A 15,583-nucleotide genomic window follows, 5' to 3' on the forward strand; every position below is an offset into this window, starting at 1 on the left:
ACATAGCTACAGAGGCATGGTATGGTCTCATTTTTAAGATGATAATACTAGGGCCCGGCTAAGAAACAGATTATTTTGAGTTAGTCTTCACTGGACCAAACTTGCTTTCCTTGTGCCATCACTATCCAGCAGGATAGGCAGTGTCTTAAAATGTGGAGGATAAAGGATTTTTTTTTTTAACAATAAAGCGTGACAACCTGGATGTAGCAGCTCATAGGTTTGCTTGCTTTGTTTTGAGAGTACAGCAATGACAGCTGCGTGGGGAAGGGGAAAGTGAGATTGGCCTAATTGGTTTCAACATTTTGATGTCACTTGGCCTCCTGTCTATTAAACCTCCTTGGAGCTGCCAGAGGATGGACTGTGGGAGCAGGCCAGGGAGATATGTGGCCCCAAGGAGGATGGGGAGCACTGAAAGAGATGGGGAAGAAGGTTAACATGGGGAGAGAGAAGGGTAAATGTTGGACAGGGAGGGAGAAGGACACAGAGTCAATACTGGATAGGGAGAGGAGAGGGACATTTTTATTTTTGTACGCGTATAGGTCATTACCACCTGGTCAATGGCTGGTGGTAAGGTCGCAGACCCAAAATGGATGCACGGCAATTTTGATTTTGTTCATGTCCATTTTTGGCAAAAATAAAGACCTTTATTACAGGCGTGCTGAAAAATGGATTGGTGTATGCCCAAAACCCGCGCCTACACTACCGCAAGCCATTTTTCAATGCATCTTAGTAAAAGGACCCCTTTATTAGCTATGGATTTAAGACAAGACTACTTTTTTGCATTTTATTTTTTCAGTCAGTGGAGTATTAAAATAGTTTTAAAACCATTAACAGAGCAAATTCTTAGATAAAATCAGCATGCTGTTCATAACCAATCACTTCTTGTTTCAGATTTTAAAAAAATGTTTACAAACCACAAGCAACTTTTTGGTGGATTATTTTAGAATTCTAGTTCAGTTTTTAATTTTGCCTCATTTAAATTATTGCAATTCATTAGGAATAATGGTAAAAGTAGCTGCTAAAATTATATGCAAAGTTCAAATCAGAAAGCCACTCTGTTATTTGTTAAATTCATTGGCTGCCAATCCAGACCCATCTCTCATTTACAATAATCGGCAGCTGGTACCTTATTACTCTCTGTACTAAGATCATCTAAATGAAGGAAGCTCTGTTCTGCTTAATTTTCCTTCATTAGAAGGGGTCTGTTATAAACTGAGTTTTGATTGATCTTTCCAGTTTGAAGCCATTCAAATATGGAATAGCTTCCATGCTGATAAAGCATCAGTGTTTCTATTTTTCATTCTTTTGAGCTTTGTAACATAGTAAGTGATGGCAGATAAAGACCTGAACTTTCCATCCAGTATGCCCAACAGTCACACTCTTTATCAATTCATGATTAAATCAACAATTAATGTGATGATATATACTTTATCACAAGTCTTTCTTTGACGTTTCTGGGACATAGGCCGTGGAAGTCTGCCTGGCTCTATCCTTATGTTCCACCTACTGGATTTGCCATCAAAGCCCATTCCAGCCTATCCAAATCTGTCTTGTCATTTGCAGCACCCAGACCATAAAAGTCTGCCCAGCACTGTCCTCGGTTCCAGCTACTGAAGATGGCATTGAAGCCCTTTCCAGCGTATCCTAAACCGGATTACCATATACAGACACAGACCTACAAAGTCTGCCTGGCACTGCCTTAGTTCTTTACAGCTGGAATAGCTATCCAAGCGTCACTCACACACATCCACCCCCTGCAGCCATTTAAGGTGTTTTTTTTTTGTTTTTTATTAAATTTTTGTTTTCTATCATCTATTTTCTAAATTGAATTCCTCTGTGTTCATTCCACGCCTTTGACTCTACCACCTCCCTTGGGAGGGCATTCCAGGCATCGACCACCCTCTCCGTGAAAAATAATTTCCTGACATTACTCCTAAGTCTACCACCTTGCAACCTCAGCTCATGTCCTCTAGTTTTATCATTTCCCCTTTCTAGAAGAGATTTGTTTCTATATTAATACCTTTCAAGTATTTAAACGTCTGTATCATATCTCCCCTGTCCCTTCTTTCCTCTAGGTTATACATATTTAGGTCTTTCAGTCTCTTCTCATATGTCATATGGCACAAGTCCCATATCATTTTTGTTGCCTTCCTCTGGACCGCTTTTACATCCTTAGCAAGATGCGGCCTCCAAAACTGAACACAATACTCGAGGTGGGGCCTCGCCATCGACTTGTATAGGGGCATCAACTCCTCCTTTCTTCTGCTGGTTACTCCTCTTTCAATGCAGCTTAGCATTCTTCTGGCTACGGCCACCACTTTGTCACACAGTTTTTTTTGCTTTAAGGTCCGTGGACACCACCATCTGAAGGTCCTTCTCCCCGTCTGTGCATATCAGCCTCTCACCTCCTAGGACATACAGCTCCTTTGAGTTTCTACTCCCGAAATGCATCACTTTGCAATTTTTTGCATTAAATTTTAATTGTCAAACATTAAACCATTCTTCTAACTTTTGCAGATCCCTTTTCATGTTTTCCACTCCCTCCGGGGTGTCCACTCTGTTACAAATCTTGGTATCATCCACAAAAAGGCATACCTTACCTTTTAATCCTTCAGCAATGTCACTCACAAATATATAGAACAGATTCAGACCCAGCTCCGATCCCTGCGGCTCTCCGCTACTCACCTTTCCTTCCTCCTAGTGAATTCCATCGACCACCACCCTCTGGCGTCTGTCAACCAGTTTCTAATCCAATTTGCCACTTTTGGTCCTAACCCCAGCCTTTCAAGTTTATTCAAGTAGTTCTAGGAGGGAATGTATCAAAAGCTTTGCTGAAATCTAAGTAGATTACATCTAGCATACGTCCTTGATCCAATTCTCTGTTCGTGCAGTCAAAGAATTCAGTCAAATTCGTTTGACACGATTTACCTTTGGTAAAACTGTGTTGCCTCGGATCTTGTAACTCATGGGATTCCAGGGAATTCACTATCCTTTCCTTCAGCATCACTTCCATTACTTTTCCAATAACTGAAGTGAGGCTTACTGGTCTGTAGTTTCCAAGTTCTTCTCTGTTGCCGCTTTTCTGAAGAGGGGACCACATCCGCTCTTCTCTAATTCCACGGAAACTCTCCCATTTCCAAAGATTTGGTGCTCTTTTAATTTACCGTCAGTAAAATCCCTTGGTAATATTTTCGCTTCTCTTCATCCATCATCTTCAGCTTTAGACCCATGGCCAGCTACACTAATGAAACATTTGTCCCATGAAGTAATTCCACTGAGTCTTCCCCTTATTTTGAGTTCAATGATCACAGGCTCCGTTCCCTCTATTTGGAAACATGCCTTAGTATGTCCTCTTTTGAAGAAACCCCATTTGGACTTGCAGGAGCCTTATAGTTTTTGACCGATTTCTAATCTTCCATTTTTGGCTAAAGCTATAGAAAAACTGGTCCATATCCAACTATTGCAACACATAGAAAGCAGCAATATTTTACACACATTTCAGGCTGTTTTTCTGCATCACCGTAGCACAGAAACATTGTTAGTAGCTCTACATAATTTCATTCGTACATCTCATGATGACCGCTGTTCAGTTATCATTGTTTCCTTGGATTTGTCTTCCGTTTTCTATTTGGTTGACCACATACTATTGATTCAATGTCTGGCTTCAGTTGGGATATCTGAGACAGTTCTCACATGGTTCACTAGCTATCTGGCGAGCCGTACTTATCAGCTTTCTTTCAAACATTCTACGACCACTTCAATCCCTCTCCATTCAGTGGTTCCTCAGGGCTCCATTCTAGCATCAGCTGTTTTCAGTATTTTTCTTTTGCTACTTCTTACGCTTATTCAGGACAACAGTTGCAATTTTGATTTTGTTCATGTCCATTTTTGGCAAAAATAAAGACCTTTATTACAGGCGTGCTGAAAAATGGATTGGTGTATGCCCAAAACCCGCGCCTACACTACCGCAAGCCATTTTTCAATGCATCTTAGTAAAAGGACCCCTTTATTAGCTATGGATTTAAGACAAGACTACTTTTTTGCATTTTATTTTTTCAGTCAGTGGAGTATTAAAATAGTTTTAAAACCATTAACAGAGCAAATTCTTAGATAAAATCAGCATGCTGTTCATAACCAATCACTTCTTGTTTCAGATTTTAAAAAAATGTTTACAAACCACAAGCAACTTTTTGGTGGATTATTTTAGAATTCTAGTTCAGTTTTTAATTTTGCCTCATTTAAATTATTGCAATTCATTAGGAATAATGGTAAAAGTAGCTGCTAAAATTATATGCAAAGTTCAAATCAGAAAGCCACTCTGTTATTTGTTAAATTCATTGGCTGCCAATCCAGACCCATCTCTCATTTACAATAATCGGCAGCTGGTACCTTATTACTCTCTGTACTAAGATCATCTAAATGAAGGAAGCTCTGTTCTGCTTAATTTTCCTTCATTAGAAGGGGTCTGTTATAAACTGAGTTTTGATTGATCTTTCCAGTTTGAAGCCATTCAAATATGGAATAGCTTCCATGCTGATAAAGCATCAGTGTTTCTATTTTTCATTCTTTTGAGCTTTGTAACATAGTAAGTGATGGCAGATAAAGACCTGAACTTTCCATCCAGTATGCCCAACAGTCACACTCTTTATCAATTCATGATTAAATCAACAATTAATGTGATGATATATACTTTATCACAAGTCTTTCTTTGACGTTTCTGGGACATAGGCCGTGGAAGTCTGCCTGGCTCTATCCTTATGTTCCACCTACTGGATTTGCCATCAAAGCCCATTCCAGCCTATCCAAATCTGTCTTGTCATTTGCAGCACCCAGACCATAAAAGTCTGCCCAGCACTGTCCTCGGTTCCAGCTACTGAAGATGGCATTGAAGCCCTTTCCAGCGTATCCTAAACCGGATTACCATATACAGACACAGACCTACAAAGTCTGCCTGGCACTGCCTTAGTTCTTTACAGCTGGAATAGCTATCCAAGCGTCACTCACACACATCCACCCCCTGCAGCCATTTAAGGTGTTTTTTTTTTGTTTTTTATTAAATTTTTGTTTTCTATCATCTATTTTCTAAATTGAATTCCTCTGTGTTCATTCCACGCCTTTGACTCTACCACCTCCCTTGGGAGGGCATTCCAGGCATCGACCACCCTCTCCGTGAAAAATAATTTCCTGACATTACTCCTAAGTCTACCACCTTGCAACCTCAGCTCATGTCCTCTAGTTTTATCATTTCCCCTTTCTAGAAGAGATTTGTTTCTATATTAATACCTTTCAAGTATTTAAACGTCTGTATCATATCTCCCCTGTCCCTTCTTTCCTCTAGGTTATACATATTTAGGTCTTTCAGTCTCTTCTCATATGTCATATGGCACAAGTCCCATATCATTTTTGTTGCCTTCCTCTGGACCGCTTTTACATCCTTAGCAAGATGCGGCCTCCAAAACTGAACACAATACTCGAGGTGGGGCCTCGCCATCGACTTGTATAGGGGCATCAACTCCTCCTTTCTTCTGCTGGTTACTCCTCTTTCAATGCAGCTTAGCATTCTTCTGGCTACGGCCACCACTTTGTCACACAGTTTTTTTGCTTTAAGGTCCGTGGACACCACCATCTGAAGGTCCTTCTCCCCGTCTGTGCATATCAGCCTCTCACCTCCTAGGACATACAGCTCCTTTGAGTTTCTACTCCCGAAATGCATCACTTTGCAATTTTTTGCATTAAATTTTAATTGTCAAACATTAAACCATTCTTCTAACTTTTGCAGATCCCTTTTCATGTTTTCCACTCCCTCCGGGGTGTCCACTCTGTTACAAATCTTGGTATCATCCACAAAAAGGCATACCTTACCTTTTAATCCTTCAGCAATGTCACTCACAAATATATAGAACAGATTCAGACCCAGCTCCGATTCCTGAGGCTCTCCGCTACTCACCTTTCCTTCCTCCTAGTGAATTCCATCGACCACCACCCTCTGGCGTCTGTCAACCAGTTTCTAATCCAATTTGCCACTTTTGGTCCTAACCCCAGCCTTTCAAGTTTATTCAAGTAGTTCTAGGAGGGAATGTATCAAAAGCTTTGCTGAAATCTAAGTAGATTACATCTAGCATACGTCCTTGATCCAATTCTCTGTTCGTGCAGTCAAAGAATTCAGTCAAATTCGTTTGACACGATTTACCTTTGGTAAAACTGTGTTGCCTCGGATCTTGTAACTCATGGGATTCCAGGGAATTCACTATCCTTTCCTTCAGCATCACTTCCATTACTTTTCCAATAACTGAAGTGAGGCTTACTGGTCTGTAGTTTCCAAGTTCTTCTCTGTTGCCGCTTTTCTGAAGAGGGGACCACATCCGCTCTTCTCTAATTCCACGGAAACTCTCCCATTTCCAAAGATTTGGTCCTCTTTTAATTTACCGTCAGTAAAATCCCTTGGTAATATTTTCGCTTCTCTTCATCCATCATCTTCAGCTTTAGACCCATGGCCAGCTACACTAATGAAACATTTGTCCCATGAAGTAATTCCACTGAGTCTTCCCCTTATTTTGAGTTCAATGATCACAGGCTCCGTTCCCTCTATTTGGAAACATGCCTTAGTATGTCCTCTTTTGAAGAAACCCCATTTGGACTTGCAGGAGCCTTATAGTTTTTGACCGATTTCTAATCTTCCATTTTTGGCTAAAGCTATAGAAAAACTGGTCCATATCCAACTATTGCAACACATAGAAAGCAGCAATATTTTACACACATTTCAGGCTGTTTTTCTGCATCACCGTAGCACAGAAACATTGTTAGTAGCTCTACATAATTTCATTCGTACATCTCATGATGACCGCTGTTCAGTTATCATTGTTTCCTTGGATTTGTCTTCCGTTTTCTATTTGGTTGACCACATACTATTGATTCAATGTCTGGCTTCAGTTGGGATATCTGAGACAGTTCTCACATGGTTCACTAGCTATCTGGCGAGCCGTACTTATCAGCTTTCTTTCAAACATTCTACGACCACTTCAATCCCTCTCCATTCAGTGGTTCCTCAGGGCTCCATTCTAGCATCAGCTGTTTTCAGTATTTTTCTTTTGCTACTTCTTACGCTTATTCAGGACAACAGTTGCACTCCTTTCTGCTACACAGACAACGGTCACCCGCAGAATTTCTAGTCGGGCTAAGTTGATTAATAGATGCCCAGCTAGAAATTCTGCGGGTGACCGTCGTCTGCGTAGCAGAAAGGAGTGCAACCATTGTCCTGAATAAGCGTAAGAAGTGGCAAAAGAAAAATACTGAAAAGAGCTGATTCTAGATGGAGCCCTGAGGAACCACTGACGGAGAGGGATTGAAAAGGCAGCAGTGCAAATACTACATCAATAAGTAGAACACCAATACAACTCCTACTGGGACAACAGGATAAGCCGGACTGCTACAAATTACCAGAACCATTCACCTCGATCACATACGTGTAACTCGGGTCTTATGCCCCGCCAGCTCGGCTCCATTTCACACTGAGTCCAACCTGGGCCACAAGCTAAACTTCATCACAGTGTCACAGGGGACCACACACACCGCATTCACAGTTCCTGTTTGCCAGCCATTGAGCTTGGGTGTGAGTCAATGGCCCAGAATAGCGATCTGGGGTATTGAGAGATCAAGATGAACTGTATAGTGGTACTTCTCTCAGTCTGTGAGCAAGCATCCTTGCTCTCACACCAAAGACCACACGGCACTCCCAAGAATTTAATGTAAAGTACTTTCACTGACAACTTCTGCAACTGGCAGTCAACACTTCAGAAGAACTCTATTTATAGAATATTATACCGTATGCAATTTTGTTCCACCTGAGACCACTTAAGACGGTCTCAGCCACTCCACTTCACTCCGATATTCGTATATTTACATCTTCTGTCTATCAACCTATCCTATTCGGTCATGAATAAATCGAAGGCTGCTCCTATTACTTCTGATATCAATTCAGCTCCCTCAAACACAGAACTTTTTGGCTGCCCTCCTTCCAGTGAATGCACCTTTTGGGCTTCACTCTGGCCTTGAACAGTCTCCTGTTCTGGATCCCGCATTCAGGCTGGACTCATATTGTCCACCTGAAACTCTGACTCAGTCACTGCTTATAGGGGCAGCAACTTCTTATTTGTTCCAGTCTGAGTCTATTCTGCACTCCAGGATCCTCCCAAGACTCCCAAAGGTCCTGGCAGCGGAACAGGCAGCCAAAGACCTCATGTTCTCCACTACAATCCCTTTTATTATTTCTACTCTACCCCTGCTGTCACTCACTACAGGGACCCACATTATCTCAGCAACTACTCTGCCAACTCCTCCCCTGGGCAGGCCTCCCAAACTCTCTCTCCAGCCCACTGGCAGAGACCTCCCTCCCCCAAGGCCTCTGGAAAAATCTATCACCACTGTTCTAGTAGTTCTAGGAGTACCTGGCAAGATCCAAATACAGTACAGGGATACAATACTAAAAATAATAATCAGAACAATATAATAACCATAAGACATGGTACAATAAATAACAATATATAAAATGTAGGGATCCCAGACAATACATGTGCATTAACAGCAATAGACTTCCATTAAAAACATTCATAGTAAATAATGTAAACAAAATAAGATTAAAAATAAAAGCAAAAAATAAAAACCAAAAAGAATAAACAAGTGGACATGCACTAAGAAACTTAGTGTACTTGTATGCGTGAGATTCACTGCTATCCAGTGCATTTTTTCTAGCAAAAAAGGTGCTGGTACTCAAATGCTAGGCCACCCTTCAGGGGTGGGGTGATCACTGAGGAACCCACCCCACAATAGCCAAGCCCCCTGAAACTAGTAACAGAACCTATGACAAGGCAGAATTGTTGTGTAGAGCCTGAGCTCTTTCATTAAAACTTGGGGCCCATGGGTCAAAATTTTAGCAGACAATGGAAAAGGTGCCGGTACTCAGTACCTCTCCCTCAAAAAAAGCCCTGGTGCTATCTCCCAATGACTCATTGTTATTGGCAGGCAAATATCAGTGTTCTAGCTTATGTGTGACCAAATGGAATGTGTAAAACATGCGGGTCAAAATAAAGACAGTAGTTCTAAAAGTTGTTGTACAAAATAATGTTGATAGCATTACATACCAATACTGGGAGTACCAAAAAACTCACAGTCCCAGATCAGCTCTGAAAAAGTGCTCAGCAGAACTAAAAAGAACAAGTAAAAACTTATTACATCAACATCCTTATTCTGTAAAAGTCGTCAAAAATTGTGTGCACAAATTTGGGCCGAGACTTCCTGAAGACTTGGCGACCATTTTGAAAAAGTGGCAGCACCAGCCCAGAGCAATGGCATCGGGCAGGAAAGAGTAGGGTTCTTTCATACTCCCGACGAGACCTCTAGACCACCAGGACGTATGTAGGATGGGGGGCTGGCAGAGACAGGTCCAAGGCTAGGGGAGGCAGTAGCAGGACCAAGGCTATGGGGCAACGGCAGAGGGACCAAGGCTCAGGGGGTGGCAGCAGTGGGACCAAGACTCAAGGGAGTGGGGGAGATAAGCAAGCCTTTACCGCAGGATGAGGAGGTTGCTCCACAGTTTCTCAGAATTCTGGTAGAAGTATATAGTTAATCTTGTAGGAGAGTGAAAACTTCTTCTGAGCTTTTTAAAAATAAATTTTGCAAATAAATAGAAGGGACGAAAACATGTAAGTTGGTGTTTGCGTGTATGTGTTGTGGACAGTCAGTGCTTAATTTGGGCTGTTATGAGATAAATGTTCATCATTCTTTTCCTGAATTGTTATAGGTGGAATATCTACTTAGAAAGTTTTACAGAACAGATGCATTTGAGTTGAAAACAGACTTCCTAGCTGTCCAATGAGTGACTGAGTAAAACAACCTACCTTTTGTGAGTATGATCAGTGCCTATCTTCCTGCTGTTTCTAAAGCATTTTAAAGAGTAGTCTTATTAGTACTTTTTATTCTTTGCAATCCCAGCAGAAGTTGAAAAGAATTAATACAAAAATGATCAAGAATATGTGTCTGCCCATCTGTCTGGCAGCAAAATAACTCTGAAAATTAATTGGAATGGGATGATGAGGGGGAAAACGGGGCAAGAATTGGACCAAGGATTCCATAAAAATAAGCCCCCCCTCCCCCGAAGACACCAATAAATAAGATAAAATGCTTTGGGCTATTTCTATGGGAGAAGCGTTTCAGTAACTTACATGCAGTAAACACAGTAGTTAAGAAATTACTCCTTTCAAACTGCTTCTCCACTGTTTTCAATTCTCGCCAACCCTCAAATTGCCCGTAGCCGCAAAGATTACCCCCATGTAACTACTTCTACTACTATTTAGCATTTCTATAGCGCTACAAGTGTTCCCACTACCCAAAACTACCCCCTGCATATGCTCTACCACCCCTAAACTGCCCCCATACCTCTAAAATAGCACATGCACCCTAACCTTCCCCAAACTATTCTCCTGCAACAACTCCACCACCACAAACTATGCTCAACCTACTAACCTAACCCCCTGTGACTGGCCCTCCACCACTCAAACTATCCATGTTGAAGTTGCAACAGCATCCCTTGAAATGGCCCAGCCCTTCTAAATTCTCTAAGTGCTCAAACCCCTTAAATTATCTTCTTCCAGCAACAGCCCCACCATACCCTCAGACTTCCCCCACCCTACTAAAATACCCTATGCAACTGCCCTCAACACTTCAAGAATACCCTATCGCCAAAATCTACCTCCAAGTAACCAATCTTCCCCAGATCAATCCAGAGATGAATGGGCATGTCCGCCTACCAAAAGGTGGAGAGAACACCAAAGCTGGTCTATATAGGACACTGTGCAACAGCTTCCATTTCAGTATTCTCTCTATCTAGCAGGTGGATGGACATTTTCTGTATTGGTGCTGGCCCTTGCCCTTCCGTGGATCAGTGAGCGCGAGGTTGAGGTTGCCAGGTGGTCTATAGGGTACACTTGATGGTGCCAGGCCCTTCTCTACCTGTCCTGCTGCTCTTGGCACTGAGCTGTCCTACTGGGGTTTTGGATCTCCTTCCTCCTTTCATTGAAAAAAAAAATAACACAGAAAACAGTGATTTCCCCTTGCAGACACAGCTGATTAATGTGGAAGTCAGCAGGTCATCTGGGCCATGAGGCCATCTTGTTACAGCACCTGATTGTAGCCTGAGCTGTTTCTCTAGGATCCTCTGGTTCGTGAGTACTCTGATGACTGCTAAGGTTAAGCGCTGCTCCCAGTGTGGAGGCTGGCGAGCAGTGTCGGGTGTCTGTGATGAGTGTGGTCGCACTTCGCCGGCTGAGGCATTGTTGGATGCGCTGTAGTTTCATCCAAGCCCAGGTCCAGGAGAGAGATGGCGGTGGTGATTTTGGCGGGCAAAGTAGACTCCTGCTCATCGCGCGGGTCCATGGCCGCCATTTTGGATGCGCTGCCATGTGCTGATGTGTAGGAGCGGCTGGAGCTTGTCCTCAGGGGAAAGATTTGTTTTTTTGGTGGCAGAGAGCCCAGTTGAAAAAGCGGTTGCAGCTGGGTGCGTGGGGGATCTGGGTGCTTCGGTCCCATTCTCTCCTGAATTTGTGCTCCTGATGCATTGGGCCTTTCTATTGAAAAGGCTTTTGGTTCAGCCTTTTTCTCCTTTCCCTCCCGAGGGGAGTTCCCGCGTTCCCTCTTCGTTGGCCCCCACTGGCCCTTTGGTCTTTCATATGCCTAAGCGGCTAAGGGGAGAGGTCCAGAGAGATTTGGATGAGCTGTCTGTGTTTTCTAGGCAGGAATCTGATGGGCCCCTTTCTGGCTCTTCAGCCCACTCCCTGGTGGACCCTCTGGAGGAGGGTGAACATCCACTGGAAGGAAGGGATGACACTACAGTGGCATGGCTGTTCCGCTGAGACAAGCTGCCTGCATTGATTGTGCAGGCGTTAGAGGCACTCAGGATTTCATCTCCAGAGGACCCTGCCGCTGAGGCAGCCAAGCACCCTTTGCTGTCTGACATTAAGTGGCCCCCTTTCATGTCCACCTGGCTATGACAGTTCTCATTTTGGCACAGTTCAGCCGCATACCTAGAGTCCCTGTGCTTATTACGGGTGGATTCTTTAATTACGGAGGTGACTAAGAATACCACTTTGCTGGTGGAGAGCGACATGGTCTTCAAGGACGTGCAGAATTGCAAGTTGGAATCTTCTCTTGAACTCTTTTGAGGTGGCAGCGCTTGGCTTGCAGGCTTCGGTGTGTAGTTCCTTTGTGGCCCGGGCTTGCCTTAGCTGGGAGCAGGGAGCATCTTCAGACGAGGACTTCTCCATGGCCTGTCCTTCTTTGGAGCTGGGCTTGTCCTTTTTGGTGGATTTGCTGTATTATCTTCTCTGCACTTTGGCTAAGGAGATGTCGCTGGTGGCGGTGGCTCTGGCTGAATTAGTGGGTGGCGGATTCGTCCTCTAAGGACCGCTTGTCTCGACTTCCCTTTCGGAAAAAGGTATATTAAATATACCTTTTTTTTTTTTACCTAGGCAATGAAGAGCACACCCCACCCACCATTACAATGTACACGATGTTAACATTTTAAAAAATATATTTATTTTACCTGGCCTGGGCAGCTGGGCTTCGGTGGTGGTGGCAGATAGTGGTGCAGACTCAGAGTGCAATCATTGTGCTCCGCTCCATGTATGCTGTTGTGGGGCCACGGGGTAATGCTGAGGCCTGGGTGGAATCAACAAAATAAAGCTGATCTTCATTCAGAAGCAGGGCAGAGTGGAGGAACTGCGACCACGACAGTAGCCAGCACAGTTTCCCCTCCCATGCAGCACTGCGGCACCGTCGCACATGAGGGGGAGGAGCAAAGCAGCAGAGTCCAGAAACTTCAGATTAAAACTGGATGGGGACTCAGGGAGTGAGCAACGGAGCAGCAGCGCCAGCATGTAACTCTACAATGGCTGCACTAAAATAAAAATTAGGCAGAGAAGAGGAGGACCGGACAGCTGCCGGCTGCCTGGGTGGGCCTGAGCCGAGTAGCTATGCTCCTGCCTGCTGCGTACGCTGTCTCCTTGGGCCTGGAACTACATGCATGTCTTGGGTTCCATGGTGGTCACGCTGGAGGTCCTGCCATGTAGTGAGCTCACATGTGGCCCCTTCAGCTTTCTTTGCTCCATTGGTGGATGAATATCAAATCATCTCAGGCTGCTCTGGATGGTGCAGGCTTGCCTCAGTGCCCGCTGGTGGCTCAGTTCGACCAACCTGGCTCAGGGTGCTTCACTGGTAGCCCTGAACTGGGTAGTAGTGACCACGGATGCCGGTCTCTCAGGTTGGAGGTCTCACTGCTTGGGTTGCACGGTGCAAGGCCTGTGGTCTCCTCTGGAGGCTTGATGGTTGATCAACCAGTTGGAGCTGAGGGCAGTGCGGAATGTCTTGAGAGCCTTCCTCCCACTCATCTGGGACCTCGAGGTTCGCATGCTGTCAGTGCGTCAGCTGTGGCATATATCAACAGGCAGAGGTGCACCAGGAGTGCTCCCCTTGGAGTGGAGGCAGCTGTCCTCCTGCAGTGGACAGAGGTTCATGTGGCTTGCCTGTCGGCGGCACACATTGCGGGCATTCAAGCAGATTTCATCAGCCATCATCTACTGGATCCGGGGAAATGTGAGCTCTCCTGGGTGGCATTCTCTTTGGTGATGGTGGGGCATTCCGATTCTCAATCTGATGGCATCCAGGTCCAATGCCAAGGTGCCCTGCTTTTTCAGGAGACGGAGGGACGAGGAGGCGGAGGTGCTGGATGCTGTTCTCCAGCCGTGGCCATCTGACAATCTCCTGTATGCCTTTTCTCCTTGGCCAATGATTGGCAGGCTTCTGGGGCGCATTTATCATCATCCGGGGGTGGTGATTTTGGTGACACCAGACTGGCCCTGGCATCCGTGGTATGCAGACTTGGTCCATCTTCTTGTTGATGACCCTTTTTGACCCTCTTTGCATGCTTAGGGGTTCGGGCCTCCTGTTTCAGGAGCCCTCGGCTTGGATCTTAAGAGGGCAGCCTTGAGGAAACAAGGTTATTTGGAAACTGTGATTACCACCTTGTTACATGCATGGAAGAAGTCCACTTCAATGGCTTATGCCTGTGTGTGGAGGGCCTTTGATGCCTGGTGCGTGGATAGAGGCGTGAATTCTTCTTCTGGTTCATTGAGCCTGGTGGTGTTATTTCTGCAGAACGATTTGGCAAACGGGTCAGCACTGGAGTCGCTGAAGGTGCAGGTAGCAGCGCTAGCCTGCTTCCAGGGTCAGATTCAGTGTTCTTCCCTGGCATCCTGTCCTATAATTTTTAGCTATAAAGTTCTACTTCAGGTATGCTGCATTATTTCCCATCTCCCTTCTCTCTTTTCCTATCAGCCACATGCAGGAATTTCTGGCTGGTCACCGTTGCTAAGGCAGCTCAGATACCTGGTATATCCTGTTACAAAAGTAATTTACTGAGAAGAGGTATGGCAAGGACACCAATTGCAAGCTTCCAGCACATATGAAAGACCCTATTACAAGTCTCCAGCATATATGCAGCACCTATGATTGGTCCAGGGTAGAGGAGAGATGGATGCTAACCACAGCCTATAAAACCACGCTGCACACAAAGAAACTCTGAAAAACTAGGCATGCTTGGAAAGAGTGTTTCAGATCCGTCCAAATGGCCTGTTTTTCCCGAAGGGGTGCTCTCCCCCCTTCATAGAAACTAATTCTCTATATCTAAGAATCTTTCTTTCATTTATTCTTTCTTTCTCTTCTTTCTGTCTGTTCTGTGACCTTTGAATGAGGAACAAACTCTCCTTCCTTATTTTTCTCTTCTTTATATAATTAGTCTAATTACTTATAATTACTAGAGGTACTGTTGTTAGATTTTATAAGTTTGTTATAACTTGAAACTGATATCTGATGCTGTGCTGGTGGGTGAGTAATTGAAGACTTTTAATTCTCTGATTCCTGTACAATTTTTTCTATAATATTTTATAATATTTCATAAGTTGTTTAGAGAGTAGCAAACCAAATGCGCAGCCCAGTACAATCCCATCCACAAGTGGCACGTTTTCTTCACAGGGTGAGCCATCTTTGGCCCACTCAGATGCTCGGTTTGCCCGAAGTGGCTTAATGTGGTCCTTCGGGCCCTTCAAGCTGTTGGATCGGTCTTCAGTGAAGAATCTTACCTTGAAATCAGTGTTTCTGGTGGCAATGGTGTCAGTTCGACGAGTGTGTGAATTGCAGACGCTTTTGTGTCAGGATCCTTTTCTTCGTTTTACTGAGACGGGGGTCACGTTGCAGACAGTGCTCTTGTTTCTTACAAAGGTGGTCTCTAGTTTCCACTTAAATCCACCGATTTGCCTTCCTTCCTTCTGCAGGAAGGATTACCTAGATGACTTTCATGCTCTTCGCTGTCTTGACGTTCGTAGGGTGCTTTTCAAGTACCTGGAAACCACCAGTGACTTCCAGTGCTCTGATCATCTATTTGTCTTGTTCTCCAGCCACAGGAAGGGGGAGCTTGCATCCAAGGCTACGATTGCCTGATGGCTTCATGAGGCCTTTTCTGTGGCTTACCTCTTGGCGG

At 44.3% G+C, this 15,583-nt stretch overlaps 1 protein-coding gene across 1 annotated transcript in view; it reads left to right on the forward strand.

Annotated features, from left to right (window-relative positions):
- ERCC5 (ERCC excision repair 5, endonuclease) overlaps positions 1-15,583 on the forward strand; it is a 141,425-nt gene that overhangs the window by 7,515 nt on the left and 118,327 nt on the right. The window contains exon 2 of the mRNA XM_030201331.1: positions 9,797-9,898. The gene's annotated coding sequence lies outside the window, so the exon portion shown is untranslated. The remainder of the gene's footprint in view (positions 1-9,796; positions 9,899-15,583) is intronic.

This window comes from Microcaecilia unicolor, chromosome 4, assembly GCF_901765095.1.
Source record: "Microcaecilia unicolor chromosome 4, aMicUni1.1, whole genome shotgun sequence".
In the NCBI taxonomy this organism is placed as follows: domain Eukaryota; kingdom Metazoa; phylum Chordata; class Amphibia; order Gymnophiona; family Siphonopidae; genus Microcaecilia; species Microcaecilia unicolor.